General features: G+C 35.4%; 1 long non-coding RNA gene across 2 annotated transcripts in view; it reads left to right on the plus strand.

Moving 5' to 3' along the window:
• LOC125778599 (uncharacterized) overlaps positions 1-18,757 on the plus strand; it is a 58,172-nt gene that overhangs the window by 27,033 nt on the left and 12,382 nt on the right. The window contains exon 3 of one of the 2 annotated variants that reach the window (XR_007422799.1): positions 7,682-7,883. This is a non-coding gene — a long non-coding RNA (uncharacterized LOC125778599). Of the gene's footprint in view, positions 1-7,681; positions 8,158-18,757 lie in introns of those variants that run through there. The other variant, XR_007422798.1, reaches the window with a different exon arrangement.

Here is an 18,757-nt window from a genome sequence, read left to right on the forward strand (position 1 = left end):
TCACTTTACGACCGCACACAAACACACATACACCACATACATACATATGCACTCACACACATTCGGCGGCAGTCGGAGTTGGCTCACGTTTGGCACATTCAGCATTTTTAGCTTTGCTTTACGCGCTCGCTAATGACTAAGTGACTGATTGACGGCATGTCTAATGGTCAGTTGGTGTTATCAACTTCCTTCATCGCTTATCGCTTTCATCATTTTGGCAATCGCTTCTGTACACATACATACGTACATGTGTTTACAGATGTTTGCTCGTGTTCGTACATATGTATGGTTGTTTGTCGGTTGTCGATACTTCAGTTTTCACTTTATTCTCTGGCTAAGTGTTATATTTATATTCAATTTAGACATATTTCGTGTGTGATTTCATGCGAAAAAAATGCAGAAAATATATTTTTATATGAAATGTGGTGTTTGAGCACTCTGATTCAATGTATAGGGTATTTTTTAAGATATATAAACTTTTCTTAGCGGGACAGCTGTCAAATAAGCTGTTTAAGCATCATTAAGACGTGTTTTGACCAACTTTTTCCAACTTTCCGATATCATTTTTGTAGTACGATTTGTGCTCTGCTTCAAATACAGGTACTGCCTCAGTTTCGGCGATCACCTCTTCAATCGACGAAACTTTCTTCGCAGCCAGCTTTGGAGTCCTAAGAACAGTAAATTGTCATTGAAAGCCAGACCTGAAGAATACGTTGGATGCGGAAGCAGTTCGAAGCCCAACTCATGGATTTTTGCCATCGTTTTCACTGTTTCCTGACACGGCGCATTGCCTAGGGAAACAGCACTTTTTCTGTTCCTTAAATTCGGCGATTTCGTCCTTCGAACGGTTCAATAAAGCTATGAAATGTCGTTGTTGTAGCGGCATAAAACATTCCTGCAGTAATTTCGAAAGATGGTGTCGAGTTGACAGCCTTTGGTCGGATAAAAATCCGGGTCCGTTCCGTTCTTTAGACCTGACTGTCGGCGGAGAGCTATGTAGTCGCTGCTGCTGGCCCTGACTTTTTCAAGGTAGTCAATGAAAATGATTCTAAGCGCATCCGAAAATAAAAACATCATAATCCGGTCTGGTGGTTCTCCACTCTTTATAGCGGATTCATCATGTGCAGTCCACTCGGATGACTATCGATTTGGACTTCGGAGTGAGTCATGTTTCATCCATTGTCGCTCCGAATCATCAACTCGACTTTGATTTAGGTCAAAAGTGAGCTCGCGCGGCATCCACTTTGCAAAAAGCTTTCTTATAATCAAATATTCATACATGAACTGAGCATGTTGTTGATATCTTAAGAGTGGGTGCTATCTCGAACAACTTCCCTTTACGATCATCCAAAAAAGTGCTGAGTTATTTCTATTTATGCTTCTTTCAAACAGCTTCCATTTGTGACATCCTATTACAACTGACATCCTGTAATATTTTGAACCTTATTAGATGGAACCCCTTATTTCCTCAGGGAAATCTTAATCTTAATGAGGGCGAAGAGCTCCTTAGACTACCTGCTATTAACTTTGGGCCAAGAGGATCTTGCGACAGCGCAAAAACTAATGATAGCCTAGCGCTGGCCCAGCTCAAGCGAAGCCCGGCATTCCAATAGTAGAACGCACAAGGAGAGCGAATATGTTCCCGTTCCGTTCTGTCGATTCAAAATTCCCGAATACTGGATTTCTACATAAGTCGTGGCATTCCGATTTTGATTCCGAAAAGCTTTTGAAAAGCCGCAACTTTAAATATTATAGTCTTAGCCTCGAACGAAGTCCTTCTCAAGGTCTTCTACATTTAATACACAAGTTAATAAATATTTTTGTAATTTCACCCATTGAAGTTTCGCTTCAAAGACGTAAATATTTACCTCAAATACAACTTTAAAACCCTCAACAGTGCTCAATTATGCTTAAGTAAGCGAATATTATGAATTTATTGAATATACGTACGTAGAGTTCCTCTTTTCTAGACGCAGCGCTATATGAACATAATAGAAAATTGCTTCAGTCCACGAGTAGCATAGCTGCAGTAAGCGACTCTGCCTACTCCTCCGCATGTCCGAAATAAATGCTCTAACATGTTAAATGTCCCACAGAGCACCGCATACGACCGACCAGCAACGGCCCAAAAAGGGGGCGGTTGGCAAGCATAATGGATTGGAAAGCTAGTCATTTGGTTGATTGAAGCCGCTTACAATGAATAAATGAGCGCGGACAATAAGCGCGTCTCCAGCGCATTACATACATGTCCATTGTACAAACAGTGTTGTATTTTGTTTATTAATAAACCCGTAAGAGTCGCTGAATAATATATGAGTTTGGGTGAATATTCGTACATGTGTACGTGTATTTATGTTTTGTACAAATTTTTATGGAATTAGTAGTCATATTTGATCAGTTACGTTTATTTTAGTTCGAATATTTGTTTGTAGAGCTGTAATTGAGTACCAATCCATTACTGGAACTCTATGTTATTCGCCCTTTAATAACTTCGTAAAAGGTGGGTTTGAGAAATTGTATAGCTCGGAAAGAACTTGAATGCTTTGTTGACTACATACTTATTTCATATATGTTTCAACAGACTCTTTTTTCTAATAGATTAGTAAATAGTTTTCTTGGAAAATCTTAACGCAGAAGAGATGAAAAATGGAGCCAATATGTTCAGTGTTTTCCCTGAAAAGATTTGGAAAACTGTGTCTAAAGATTAGATTTCAAAAAAGTTCAAAAGAAAATGGTTTTTTGCCTTACGAAGCCCAGATAAGTGGCACCTAGGCATCAGTAGGTCCATTATGCACCCGGATGGTAACCGATATAAGATTTATCCAATAGCTCAAAGAATTTGATTCTTTTCTACCTCAAATGCACAATTTCTCTTAAGTTGGAATATTCAGAGCCGTGGAATATGACCCTTCTCCTCACGCTGAAGGCTGGCTATTTGCTTAGATAATATTTCAGCGTTTCATCCTCGCGCATGCTCTGTATTCCGTCGAATCCACATTTCTTTTCTGAAGGTTAGATCTTAAGGATAGATGCCCTGTGATGTCTCTTACAATGTTTCTAAGCTCGCTTTTGCCTAGAAGTAGGAGCTTTTTGATCTATCCACCCTCAACACTACCCTAAAGTAACTTTGTGGTATGCCCTGTGTTGCTTGTGCTCCAAGACCTAAGTTGTTCTTCTAGAATCCACTGCTTCAAATAATCCTTGAAGAAGCTAAATTGCCTCCAGCAGCTTAGGGGATTTGTATCTCTAGCTGCCTCCGAGCGGGCCAGCTTATCTGCCTTTTCTTTTCCTTCTGTTCCCATAGGACTGGGTATCCAGATGATATTAACTGAGTTAACTACTAAAAGTCTAGTAATTGCCTATTTGCATAACCTAACGCAATGAGACTTAGTATTGGCGTTACGAATGGCCTTAATTGCCGCTTGGCTATCCACTAGAATGTTTATAAACTTGCTGGTTAAATCAAAAGCCAACTTAACTGAAATTTTGTCATTTAGTTTGAAGCTGCGTTCTGTGTATCGATTAATATAGAAGAAGCCCGCTCCCTATGATCCATCGGTGAATATGTAGATCTCGCTATTGGAACTGTCGTTCCTGGAACCATTGACCCAATCTTCTCTACTGGGAAATGAAAACGATGTTTTAAGTTCTTTGTAGATCTCCTTTTCTCTGTCGCATTGCCAGTTTAACCAGAGATCATTAACAAAGTCAATTATGATACCATGCCTGTAGTGACGCCTAGCCTGGCATCAAAGACCTAAAACCATGAGTCGGCTGGCTGCGAGTATCCGTCTCATACCGCACATGAATGTACATACATATACAATATTAGCCGAATGTCGAGGAAAGCCTCCAGAGTCTTTGTTGAAGTGGTTTTCATTGCGCCCTCAATCCCTAGAAAGCAAGTCCGTTTCACCTATTCCAGGGTCAAAATCCATATAATCATAATCATAACACTAGATTATGCTCAAATGTTCATAAAATTCTTCTTACGATATATTCTCAAGTATTGAGCCAAAAGTTTCCGGTTGTACATATCTCTGGGAACAATTTGCTGTTGGAGGTTATGGTTACCATCTGAACTAAATTTAACAATTTTTTATTTAATGCCTGAAGCATGATTTTACAGCAGGTGTGTGATTTCTGTACCTGCCTATACAGAGTTGAGTCTTTGGTTCAAGGGCTCATCGTGGCGAGATCATATAGTTGTGGAACAAGGTTCTTGAATTGACCAGGTGAAGCTTGAAAGACAGTTTCAATCTTCAATTGTGACTCTTATTTAGAAGTCATGACTACAATATTAATACTATTCTTCATCTAAGGCAGAGCGTACATAGATACTAGTACAAATATGAACAATTTCAACATATACCATCTGATCAATTTTGAACCGGACAGCTAAAAAATTTTCATATATTTTGGAACAAATCTTTATTATCGCCTTCAAAATAGGCACTTGAGCCAATAAAGTAATCCAAGCCTCATTTTTCCTTATACTTGTTATAATTCTCGGTTGGGTTCAGTGCTTCAGTGCTTTCAGCGAATGTTGGTTTCTTCGAATTTGTTTTTTGAACCGTCATTCGTCAGATTTTTGGAGAGTTTTAACATTAATATCCATCCCATCATTTTTATTTTTATTTTGGTTTTAAGTAGGGGTAAGCATCAAAAGCCGCAGTGTGGATCCATCCAGTCATCAGTAATGATGCGTTTGTTCAAATTAGGGTCCTCAGGTACTTTGTCAAGCATCTCTTCTGAGATCTCTACTCGACGACGTTTTTAATTCAATGAGTTTTGATTGATGCCGGTTTTGCATTGACACACTTCATACCCAAAACATTACCCAAAACATTACCCAAAACATTATCCAAAATATCAACTAAAAGATTAACTAAAAGATTAACCAAAGGATTAACCAAAAGATGCACCAAAACATTAACCAAAATGGTGGAGTTGATCCATGAGAGATATAAATCGATGCAGAAAAATGTATCGATTCGGTTTCTGCGCTCAGTTTAAATGTCTCAGTCCGTGCCAAATTTGATCAGATGCTAAGCCATCAAACCAATAATGCAATTATATAAAAGTATGATATTAGAAAATCGAAGTTTACTATGAAAACCGCACCGGACGCATATATGCACTCATACAAATGCATTTGAGTACGTGTCTACAACAACACAAATGATCGTATATAACTGCTATTTACATACATATGTACTATACATACATATGTATATGCTTATTAAAACATTATGGGCGCGTCTATCAAACAATTGCCATGTATGTCATGTACCTCAGTTAAACCTAGTTGTTGTTATTTATAATTTTTCCAGCATTTTAAGCTTTAAAGTTACCTTATTCTATCGCACTGCTTCCTATTTATTCGTAGTTACGCATGTCGCCTTCCAACCTTTTGTTGAAATGCAAATTCGCCTCTATTTACTTGCGGATGTTGCACGTTGCATTGCATGGTGGCCGCCGTGCATTTAAATCAAACGCTCAAAATGCACACAATTCAATACGACAATGACTGCTATTGTTATTATAGTTGTTATTGCTGTATTGTTTTATTATTATGCACTTGCTGCTATTTGTACGACTTTGTGCTGCCATATAACTAGTTGTTAGCTTGTTGTTGCCACATCATGGCACAACAATTTCATTAACATTTTATGCAGCTCATTTATGGCAGTCAGCATTTAGCTACCGTTTGTGCTATTTTTTATTGTTGTTCTATAATATTAATGCATTTTCGTAGACAACGCTGCCGTTGCGTGTGCGTCAGTGGCGCGCTGGTGGCAAGTTGCGTTGCAACGGCAGTGCGTGTTTCACAATAAAACGGACTTGTACGAAGTTTACACATTGAGCATATTAATAGCAACAAATACAGAAAAAAAGCAAAAAAAAACTTTATCTCCCTCCCCTCTCAGTCGCCTTTGCTGGGGTCTAATGAGGCCTGGAAGTTATGACACTAAGATTTCTATCGCTCTTTATAGCAAAAGGACTTCTGTGTTTTGCCCTTGCTTTAATGACACATATGTACTTGTGAGTATGTATTTGTAATTACATTATGCAATTTTATCGTTGTCCTCTAATCGGTGCTCTAATGGGTGCTTTTAATTATTAATGTTAATATGGCAACGCTATTAGTTAAAAGGTATCATTTAATAACCGCTAATAAATTGTGCTTTTATGGACTTTTATTGTGTTCTATGATGGTTAGTTTGTTGTTGTAGTATAGTAGGTGCTCATTCAATTTATAACGGTGTATTTATATAATTAAAAAATGACGAACGTTAACATTGGCTACTCCGAAACTAGAATACACTTCACAAACGCCAAAGATTCCATACGTCGGTTTGTATGGCAGCTCTATGCTATAGTAGTTCGATCGGGAAAATATCGGCGTAGATTATAGGAGAGCTTTGGTAAATAATCCCTGAAAAATTTTATGAAGATACCTTCCCATATGAAAAAGTTTTTCTTACGGGGACCTGATTTCGATGAGTCAGTTTGTATGGCAGCTATATGCTATAGTGTTTCGATCTGAGCAATATCTTCGAAAATTTTAGCTCTACTTTAAGTTATAACCTGTGTCAAATTTCAAGAAGATGTCTTGCCAAATAAAAGAGTTTTTCCTACAAGGGCTTTCATCTGAGGCTGGTTTCTTCTTTTCATTGGTAGCGTTTTTTTTTACGTGGCGGGTCCCAAACCCAGCCGTGGAAAATGGGAGCTTCACCTTCTCACTTTAGCTCACCTTCAAATGAATGTTTTTTGGTTACCGAGAAGATACTTGGTCTAAGACCGGAAGTCGTGAGCTGCTTAAGCCATATGTAAAAGAAACGTTTCTGGGCACTTCCAAGTGAATGTCGCTCAGAGAACTTTCCTCACTTGCGTGAACAAATGGCTCCTTTCTCCGGCTATAATCGCGTAAGGAGTATAAAGAAGAAGATACAAGAGCTTTGTTTTGGCCGATCAGTTTCTATTGGAACTATATGCTGTAGTGATCTGATATCGATGGTTTCGGCAAATTACTTAGTAGCTTTTCGTCTCCAATATTGAAAATTACGATGTAGCAATCATAGAAGTAGGCAACATGTAGATTAGAGAAACAGTAAGCATCAGTTCGATTATTGGTCAAGCAAGCAAGGTGACCTATTTCGGCACGCGATTGGGTCTCCTTGGGAAACGCAAAAATCTTAATGAAGTTCAAACTTAAGCATATTGCGGTCAGGTATTCATCGACTTCCACTTTCAATCAACCATCTGTTCATTTTCTTCACGACTAACCGATAATCTTTTGAACATACTTGTTTTGCCAGCTTCTGCAAGTATTACCGACTCTAGTTAGAGCACTCTAACCTTTCGAAAAGGCCACAAAGTAACGTCCAAATGAGGTTCACACGGTCCTAACGCTTAGCAATAGCCTTTAAGATATTAATTAGAAATAAATATATTTACATATGATTGAAACTTTATTTATAAACTCGCTAGGCTTAAACACAGCTTTCTGCTGAGAAAATTTTCCATCAAGTATGAGTATATAATTTGTAATGAGATTTAAGTTCAGGCATTTACCCAATAAGATTTAATTGGAAATGCAATTAAGGCACACATTTTCTACCTCAATTTCATTAAAATCTATTAAAAGCTAATAAATAATCCAACATTTTCCTTCCAGAGAAAATACACGACCAAAATGCTTCGGTTGAAAGCGCCTGAGGGGAACATGGAAGAGCACAGGTTCAATGGGTTGCCATGCATGAGAAGAACGCAGCCAACCACCGGCCTGGTCGAGCTGTGTGGCAAGTAGCTGCATATGGCTGCAACATACGGTGGCGGCACCGACGGCGGAGACGGCACCTGGAAGACACGGAAACATGGTAAGAGCACTAAGCCCAATTTGAATTTACAAATTTTCCAGTTAATTTAATCACGGCGAACTCTTTCTCAAGTTGTTTGCTGATGTGGGTTAACATATTAGATGGGTTTATGTTGTATGTGTGGGTAAAAGATAGAAAGATATTACTAGGGTGGGAAAAATGTTTTGAATTTATAGAAAATGTAATAAGTTGTAGCAACTGATTGAATTTTGATTTTGTTCTGGTTTTAGAAAGTAAAATTTAAGAAAAAAATTATGAGAAAATTTTCATAAAGTATAAATATAATTTCAATCAAAGTCGATAAAATTTTTTTTTTTTGTCACAAATAGTTGAAATTTCTTAAAAATTTCAAAATCTTCACAAATATTTTTGAAATTAATCAAAAATCTGTAATTTCAAAAAAAATAAAATTTAAAATTTAAAAAAGAATTTAAATTATTAAATTTAAGATAAAAATTAAAATTAAAAATTTTAAAAAAGATTTTTTTTTAAACTAAAAACATTTAAAATTAAAAAAATATTGTTTTACAAAAAAAATTGAATTAACTAATAAAATTAAGAGAAGACGAAAAGTTGCCAAACCGAAAAGCTTAAAAACTTAAAAAAATATATCTAAACAATAACATAAAAATTGGTAAATTAATAGAATTTTTCAAAAATAAAAAATTTTAAATAAAAAAATGTTTAAAACAAAATTTGAATTTAAAAAAATATAAATAAAAAAATAGATAAACAAAAATTTAATTAAAAGAAATTAAAGAAAATAAATTAAATAAAAAAATCAAGAGAAGACGAAATGGTCCAAAAGATCGGAACTTTAAAACTTAAAAAAAAAGTTCGAAACTACCTTATTTTTTATTTCTAAATAAGATAGTAAATAGTAACTATTAACTATCATTTGAAGAGGTCTTAAACCGTAAAATGTGAAAGTTCCTCAAAATTTAAAAAAAATGTTTTAGAATTCTAAAATGAAATAGCGATAAGTTTCGCAACCTACCGACCCACCCTCGTAAGCATTATCTCATGCATGACAACATGCGGTATACAACGCTCCTGCCAATAATATGTTGTGTGTATATATGTATAATGTACAGGTACTTGTTTGATGTGTCGATATGCCCTGGGCGATTGCCACGATCTTCCAAGCAATCTCGTAGGAGCTACGGAAAAATCGACACTCAATTTGCATAGGACAACATAGAACACGTGCAGGCGCTGACAAATCGCTTTGCAGACCCCATCAAAATATCATTAAAAACAAAATAAATAACAATAAACAGGAGTAGGGGAGCTTTAAGAATATAGACATACATACATATATATAGAATGTATACATTTGTGTGGCAGTGTTCGCATAATGATTTTCCACGACGTAAGGTGTAGCGTGTTGATGTCACGGGCTTCAAAAATAGAAGATAATGATTAAAGTAAATACCATTTGCAATTGCAAGTACAACAGAAGTGTTTAGTAGTAACTGTTTGTTTTAAGAAAACCACATTTTTGGGTAGCAAAAAGATAGTTTTCTATATAGTTTTGCTGAATTGCAAAAGAGCTGCTTACATTAAATTTGATAAAAAAAATGTGTCTATTAGTTATAGAGTCTAGACACTGAATACCGATCCCATACAACCCACAGCCAGAACTATTATTTTTTTTTTCGTTTTTTCTTTAATTCATTAAAGAAATTTCGTTATTTTCACAGACACACATGCAGCTGCATTACGATCGCAGCCAGTTCCTTCCCAGAGTTACTCATTACCCCCGTATTTTTGTTGTATTTTTTCGCCTTTGCTTAAGAATAAATCACGCACCTTAACATGTGGGCGGTCGTAAACCATTTGTCTGCCACAATTCAATTTGATTGATTTACATAGATAATGAAACAAAAGTAGTATTGAGAAATAAATAACAACAACAAATAGGTCGCTTGTGAAATTGTTGCTTAAGCAGCATTGGCTAGACCTTACAGAGGCACTACCTGTTTGGCGCACGTGCATGCTAAGTAAGCGATAATCATGCCGCTTAGGCATAGTTATGTAAATATGTATATTTATATATATATAAAGATATATATGAATTTGAAATTTTCTATATATATATATATATGTGTGTGTCAATCTGCATTTATAGCCGGCTTAATGCCTCACAGGTGTTCAAGCGCTTTCTTCGCTACTTCTTTGTATACATGTGTATGTATATCTGGGTATATTGTAAAAATTTGTATATAGCGGCTTATATAATTTAACTCATTCACATTAAAATTCCAGCGAATTAAATTTTAAGCATATTGATATGAAGATTTCATGTTGACACGCACACACACATAATATAAATCAATAAATCGTGGAAAGTTCAATAATTTTATCGCTTAGTATTTATATTACTTTATAGAAAAGCGCTTAAAAAAGTTGCTGCGGCTTAAGAAGCGCTAGTCAAAAATCCATAAATGTTAACACGCTGATTTTCTGAATGCATTGAGCGCTGATTCGGCGGCACATAATTTATGGCCGTGGTGGAACACACCTTAGCTGGGTAGGCGACAGCGCCAGATGTGCGCGAGTACTCAAATATGCTATATATATGTACATATAGATATATTTTTTTTATATTTAAATTTTTTTTATGTATGTGTTTTGAAGATATTTCTATAGGTTGGTTATAAGCCCAGCACAACTATATACTACTCCTACTTCTCTACACAAATACAGTGATTATACATCACTACATAGTATGTAGATATACGTAAGTAGATACATATACACACATTTATACATATATACATACATACATATTATCATAATACGCTTATGACTTACTCTTCCATCTCTGCTTTATCCATTGTCTGCGGCCTTATAATAAAAACAACTCGACAATTTGACAGGCACAAGATTTATTGACCTTCTTCAAACAAATTTATAAAAAAGCTCTCATCCCATAAATTGTAAAAAGAAAAAATGTTGAAAAGCAAAAAAAATACGAGAAAAATGTTAACCTGCACCACAGCTATAATACCCTTCACAGGTGCATTTCTTTAACATAAAAGCACATACAAATATATTTTTTCTGATTTTGGAGGGCCAGTTTGTATGGCAGCTATATGTTATAGATGGCCGATCTAAATAATATTTTCGGAAAACATAGCCTTATCTAACGCAATACTCTGTACCAAATATCGTGAAGACAACTTGTTAAACAAAAAAGCTTTCCATACAAGAACTTGGTTTGGATTGTTCAGTTTGTACGGCAGCCATATGCTATAGTAGGCCGATCTAGATAATATTTTCGCAGATTGTAGCCTTATTTTACACAATACTTTACGCCAAATTTCTTGAAGATATCTTACCAAATAAAAAAGTTTTACATATAACTATTTAATTTTGAACGATCAGTTTATAGCGCAGCTATATGCTATAATGATTCGATCTCAAAACTTTGTTCGGGAATTATAGCGTTGCTTAAGACAACAATCTGTGAGAAACTTGATGGAAATATATTGTCAAACAAAAAAGTTTTCCATACAAGAACTTGGTTTGGATTGGTGAGTTTGTATGACAACTATATGCTAAAGTGATCTGATCTGAATAATTTCTTCGGATATTACACGATTGCTTTAGGAGATAATGCACACCAGATTTCATGAAAATATCTTATCAAATAAAAAAGTTTTCCATACAAGGATATGATTTTCATCGGTCAGTTTATATGTCAGCTATACGCTATAGTGGTCCGATCTGAGTAATTTCTTCCGTGATTGCACCCCTAGCTTAACCAATAAACCTTGCTAAATTTCGTAGCGATATTCCGCCAATTAAAAAAGTTTTTCTTATAAGAACTTTATTTTCATCGGTCAGTTTGTATGGCAGCTATATGCTATAGTGGTCCGATATCGGTGATCTCGACAAATGAGCTGCTTCTTGAGAAGAAAAAGTCGTGTACAAAATTTCAGAATGATATCTCAAAAACTGAGAGACTAGTTCCCTTCAGGTATTACAAACTTGGTGGCAAACTTAATTTACACCGTTCAGGGTATACAAACCTAAATATTTATAGTAGGTATATGAAAAAGAGGCATATTAGAATTTAAAAATATTGTAAAACACTATAAAATATGAATATAAACCGGCGACAGCCACAAAACCAACGAAAATAGATTTTAAAGTAAACGAAAACAACAAAAAAAACGTATATTAGAAATTATGGCTAAAAGAGAAAATTCATAAGGCACGCAACATACATACATACACATGCAGGCAAGTGTAAAATACATTACAGCTCATGCGAAGAAAAGGGCATGGCATAGCTTGGCGGCTGTGTTGCGCCACATGCAACATGCAAGCGTATGTTATTGTTGCATTTGTGCTGTGTAGCATCCCGCCTTTGCCAGCGTAAAGCAAAAGCCAGCAACGCAACAACGCGGGTCATTCCGTAAATCATCCAACAGTTCATTATAAAAACGCATATAATTACGAAATAATGTCACAATGTCATAACAAAGCTATACAACAACTCTCCTCTCCTAAGCATATGTCACATGCTCATATATTGCTATGAGTTTTTGTATGTGTATGTTTGTGCGTTTGTTGAAATTTAAGCGCAGAATGTTTTAGAGATTTGTAGCTGTCATACAGTTTAGTTGCAGCGAATGTCAAAAAGTGACCCACATTTTAGTCAAGCGAGGCGGGAGGCCAGCTGTGCACGCCCAGTTGGTGAGCTTCTTGGTTGAGCGAAAGTGAAGGCGGCTGCTTTTGGTGTTGAAAGCGTCGGTGGAGCTGATCAAGAAACAAAAAAATATATATTTACTGTTTTTTTTTAGATGATATAATGATGATATATTTAACTGCTTCGATTAGGGATTTTGGATCTATGGCTGACTTACTGAAGCCTAATAAGGAGTTTCAGCCGCTTTTATTTTATCAATAACGTTTCAGTAGCTCTTTTTGTCTTGCACGCGATGAGTAACCTTAATATTGATTGTGAACATTTTCACTTCAATGGAAAAATACGGTTTTACACAGATCCATCGGACTAAATATAATATTATTTGGTAGGAGCGACAACAAGTTTTAAGTACCTGAGTTACATATCAAGCCCTGAACTTCGCATGAGATTTGCAGGCACTGTGAAATCCCTGTGGCCTAGTGTAGAGCACATGAGATCCTCTTAACTTCTTTCTCTCGGTACGGTTCAGCTTGTTGCAATCGTAGAAGTTCGTACTGGTCTAATTAATATCTAAGCCATTGCCCAATAGGCGTGCATGCGATAAGACAGGCAATTTTATCTACAAAATTATTCATTGTTAAGGTTTTGCGAGATTGAGTTGGAAACATCTCAGCAGTCATATCTCCTGCCAACTTGTCGAAATAGTCGAAAGTGATATCAGACGGCTCCAATGGCTTTGTCGATTTCTGAGGGTATTTTCGATCGATTCCTAGAATATTTAAGTATCACGATGGACCGGCGTTCTTAGCTCTGAAAGTGGTATCGGTTATCGGAATGACCTTTTAACCTAACATAACCTGACCTAACATATACATACATAAATATATATAATTACTATATGTACAGCCTGATGCCTCTGTTTGCTGAAATTTTTCAACTTTACTAACGACTTTCCACTTAACAAGGGGCTTCAATGGAAGTAAAAGCTTTCAACTTCTGACTATTGCCACTTATCCCTTTTATTTTAGGTGGGGAGGCTTTTGAACAGCACAGTATTCTTTCACTCAGAACAATATAACTACTATAGATTGTATCGATAAAAATTAGTGCGAGTATGGACTCCAGGAGGCAACACTGGTATTCATGTTTCCTGTCAAATCTTGCAAAATAATCCAATATCAGTCTGTGACCCTTCGTTGGTTGATGTTGATTTCCGCTGCCCCAACATTTTGAGAAACCTGCTTTTCACTTCGCCCTTTTAGTGGCTGTTAGAGGCACGGATGATTGATATGATCACTGATAATGCATTTGTTCATCATCAAGGGACAGCATACTGCAAATTTCAACAGCGTCCCGTGATCCCATATGTACTCGTATATAAATGATCAACAAGAGGAGCTGACTCGTTTTACCATAGTCACGTACGACTCATCATAAGTAAAATAAATGCCAACTAGTACCTCTGTTATTGAGATATCGGTCCTAAATTTTGCACACGTTCTTTTCTTATCAAAAAGCGTCTCGTTTGTCGGAACCGCCGCTATCGGACCACTATAGCATATAGCTGTCATACGAACTGAAGGATAAAAATCTAGTTTTGGTATGAAAAATTTATTATTTGACGAGATATCTTCACGAAATTTTGTTCTAATTAATATCCTAGCAAGTGCTATTATATCCGAACAAATTATTCAGATTGGGTCACTATAGCATATAGCTGTCATACAAAGTAATCGGTCCAAATGAAGTCTTTATATGGAAAACTTTTGTATTTGAGGAGGTATCTTCAAAAAATTTGACGAGACATATTCCTAAGTTAAACCTTAAAATCCCCGAAGAAATTATTTAGATCGGGTTACTATAGCATGTGGCTGTCATACAAACTGACCGATCAAAAACCAGTTCTTGTTTGGAAAACTTTTGTATTTGAGGAGATATCTGCAAGAAATTTTACAGAAATTATTGCCTAAGGCAACAGTATAATCTCCGAACAAATTGTTTAGATCGGATCACTATAGCATATATCAGTCTTTCAAACTGACCAAGTAAGACTGTAAGTCAAGATAAAGAAAGAAACTATTTTTTTGTCAGTTATTTCATGAATAGTTTGACTGCAAACTTAATCTTCAAAGCAACTTAAACAAAATATCTCTTAAAAAAAACAAAAACAAATTTCTTATCTCTCTTTGACTTTTTTGTTACACTAGACTAAGAGAAAATCATTTAAATTCAAATTAACTTCCTATAAAATGTATATACATATTTAAATATATATAGTTACTAGAGAGAAAATCAACAATAACAATTAATTAGTTACTATGTGCGGCTTTTCTTAATACTATTACTGTAATCAAAACATTTTTCTAATATTTTAATTTAATTTAATTTGATTAGTTAATCCACTTTGCAACAACGTGGCTTAGTAAACTTTGTACGATTCGATTAGAGTGACTGACTTGGGTCTATCAAATGGAAATTAATGCCATGTGCTTTCTAGCACGCAGCTGTGCTTTACGTTAATCAATTTTCTGTTGTAATTGTTATTGTAATTGTAATTTAAGACCCGCGCAGAGTAACAGACAGGCACTGATAAGACGTTGAACATCAACCGACAAACAGCTGTAAATATCTACAAGCATATACAAGTGCATATATGTATGTATATAGTAGTATATATATATGTAAGTATATAGTATATATATGTATATATAGTTACAAATAATCACATCTGTATATATATGCGTATGTATGTACTTATTTGAAGGGACAACGCTGTCGGTGATATCATCGGCCAGCGGACATAATGGCTGGCTGGGCCAGCGTTGAAATGAAATGAAATGTGAAAATTCAAGTGCTTCACTAATAAATCAACAAACTGGTAATAAGTAATGACGAATTATGCGCTCAGCGTTTAAAAATAAATTAATATTATCATGCAGCTGGAACGGTGTAGTCGAAAATAAATGCCGTAAAGATGATTTAATTTTTGCAGCTTTTATTACAGTGTGGTTGGAGTAAGCGGAAAAAACAGAAAAAAAGTAAAGAAGAAGACAGCTAAATGTTAAGTGTAGTGTCAGCAATATTTTCTATGCAAATATGTATTATATATCTATATACTATATCTGATATTTTTGCGTTTCATTAAGTGGGCGAGTTATGACACGTGTTGCTTGGAGTCAAAAAGTTGATTTTTTTAAGCGTTTGGGAATTATTCTGCGGCTACGGCTTACATGTCCCTAGTCCCAAATACTCACTCATCTTTTATAATGCCATCAAACTGGCAAACTTAGAAATTATGATCTTTAACGATGACTAATGAGCCAATCTATCGGTTGCTTGAAGCTTGAGAAATCTTTTATTAAGATTTTGTTATCAAGTACAGAGGTTTAATGTAAATTTACATGCAAGAAATCATTTTTTGTACACTTTTACCCACTATAGTTAAAATTTACAACGCTTTTTTTATCAATATGTATGTAAATAGGCATTAGAGATATTTTATTGAGCTGCATGATTGAAGGTAACACCTAAACTTCATCTTCTTAAGATCCACCACTGTTTTTGAAACTAAATTAGGTAACAGCTCTCTCTCTCTCTCTCGGCTTAAATGTAGTAGAACATAAACAAAGAAAAGAGACCCCGTTAAGTGCCTGGAAATTTTTTAGGGAGTGCTCATATCAATGGTGTGAATGGGAACCTTTATTCTTACTTCAAATGAACCAATTCTTGTTAATTGCTCTGGATTCCTTTACAAGAAAATAGTAGACTTGATTAGAGACCATTTTTTGTTAATATATGCCAAGAATAGAGAAAAACTGGGAAACTTAACTACGTGCGATATTATTTCCGATGATTCTGGTTCAATTTGAACCACTTCGAGCAGCTTTTCTGAAGGCGTTCGATATACACAGGTGAGATGGTTCGGTATATTAACCTGTGTAAGTGCTCTCAACACACAAGATCATTGGAAATTCTCTCTTAAGAAATACTTTGGTTGTTATTCGTAAATGTTGCGAGTCAATATTCAAGTCAAAACGAAGAATTATCTGGCTGGCACTTTCAAATTTCGCTCCATTAAGGGCAAAGTCTGGACTATTCTGAACTTTTAAGCAGGTATCGGCTATTTACAGAATTTAGATAAGATCAGAAAAATATCTTTTTTTTGTCAAAAAACGGAATTTTTGTCTTTTCCTTGCCAAGTTAAGAACATAATTCCAAATACTCGGTCATCAGTTGGTCTATCCACAGAGTCAAAATTCGCTATGAATGCTGGAAAATAAGAGCTATTCTGGGCGACGCTATAAAAAATTTAGACACAATTATTGGATTTTGTTTTCTAAATTTAGGTCGTAGACCAGTGCACTTGGCAAGACCACGCTGTAAGTTTCTGAGTTTCCCACTAATTCTCTTGAACCAAAAAAAACTGAACTCAATTTGGTATTGCAAAGAACCAAAACTGGGTCGTAGACATTCCAGAGTATACCAGTTGAATTGGTCTTATATAAGATGGTAATTAACATTTTAGTAGGTAGCTTCTTGCTTTGACAAAAAATAAAAAGGCAGATGACTTAGATCTCACAAGTGACAGTAGTTCTCCGTAGTTAATGCAGATTTTATTAGAGTTTCGCTGAAGAAATATAAGAGGTCTGAGATATCCAATAATGAAAAAGATGTATTAAGGTATGAAAAAATCATCATTAAGGGGCTTAAGTAATAGTAGAGATACATATTTGGCTGTCATACTTTTATTTAAGAACTAAGGTGGGAAAATACATAAGTATAATTTGTATACAATTTTTATTCCCCAAGTTTGACTTAAAGTTTGTGTAATCAAAAAGGGAACTTCGAAGACTTTATAAAATACATTTCTCTATAAAGGATTAGCGTGAAGATCTACATATACGCCCTTCTGTCTGTATATACTTGTAAAAAAAAACTCCATTTTTGAGATATCGATCTGAAATTTAACAAACGTCTTTTACTCTTTAAAAAGCTGTTCATAACTCTAAATTGTGAATATCGGAACACCATAGCATATAGCTGCCATATAAACTGAGCGATAAAAGTCAGTTCCTGTAGGGAAAACTTTATCTTCGCGAAATTCTAAAGCTTATAGCTGTCATACAAACTGAGCTCTCAAAATCAAGTTCTTGTATGGAAAACTTTTTTATTTGACAAGATATTTTCATGAGAGTTGGCATGTATTATTATCTAAGACAGTGCTATAATCTCCGAACATATCGTTCACATCAGACTAATATTGCTTATAGCTACCATACAAACTAATCAATCGAAATGAAGTCCTTATATGGAAAAAATTTTGTTTTGACGTGGTATGTTCACCAAATTTGACACAGATTATTAATCAAGAAAATGCTACGTTATCCGAAGAAATTTTTTAGATCGGATCACTATAACTTATAGCTGCCATACAAACTGGCCGATCGAAATTAAGCACTTTTATCGAAAACCTTTTTATATCACAAGATATCTTCACAAACTTTAGCGTTTAAATCAAACAGATACTCAGATTCCTTTAAAAACATATAGCGACCTTATCGAGCATAAGATTTTTGTTGCTGCTTTTAGTTTTTTTTTACCATTTTGGGGCACTTTCTTTTACCAAACGCGGATTTTGTGTTAAAAAAAATATCAAAAATATTAAAACAATTAGTTTTATGTTACCTAAAACAATAATAAACAATTTACGATGCTCAAAAAGTGTAATAATCTTACAAAAAAATTTTTCAAGCAGTAATTACGCAACTTTAAGGATACATGTGTATTTTCAAAAATGGCCACTTTGTCATGCTCACACAAAAATTGTCGCAAACTGTCGACACACAGTTGAATGAACTCATTTCGAAAACACGACATGTGTAACGAATACACACACGCACGCACACACACATTCATTTTTTTTTTTTTTGAATGCTGTCTGGCCGTGGAGAGTCTTAAATATCCTGGCATGCAGGAATTTCGTGGTATCTCATAACAGTGCATGCAGCGAATGAGGCGTTACAAGCGACCATAGCGCTGCCAATATGACTACGGACATTTTTCTGCGCAGAAAAAAATTCGAAAAAGAAATACAGCAACAACACATGTGTACACATATTGGCTGTAGCACATTTACCGTTGCTGTTTGCATGCCGGCGACGCCCCCACATGCGCGCACACATAGAAGCGTGTGTGTGCGACAGTCGACCACACA

Source organism: Bactrocera dorsalis, chromosome 5 (assembly GCF_023373825.1).
Source record: "Bactrocera dorsalis isolate Fly_Bdor chromosome 5, ASM2337382v1, whole genome shotgun sequence".
NCBI lineage: Eukaryota > Metazoa > Arthropoda > Insecta > Diptera > Tephritidae > Bactrocera > Bactrocera dorsalis.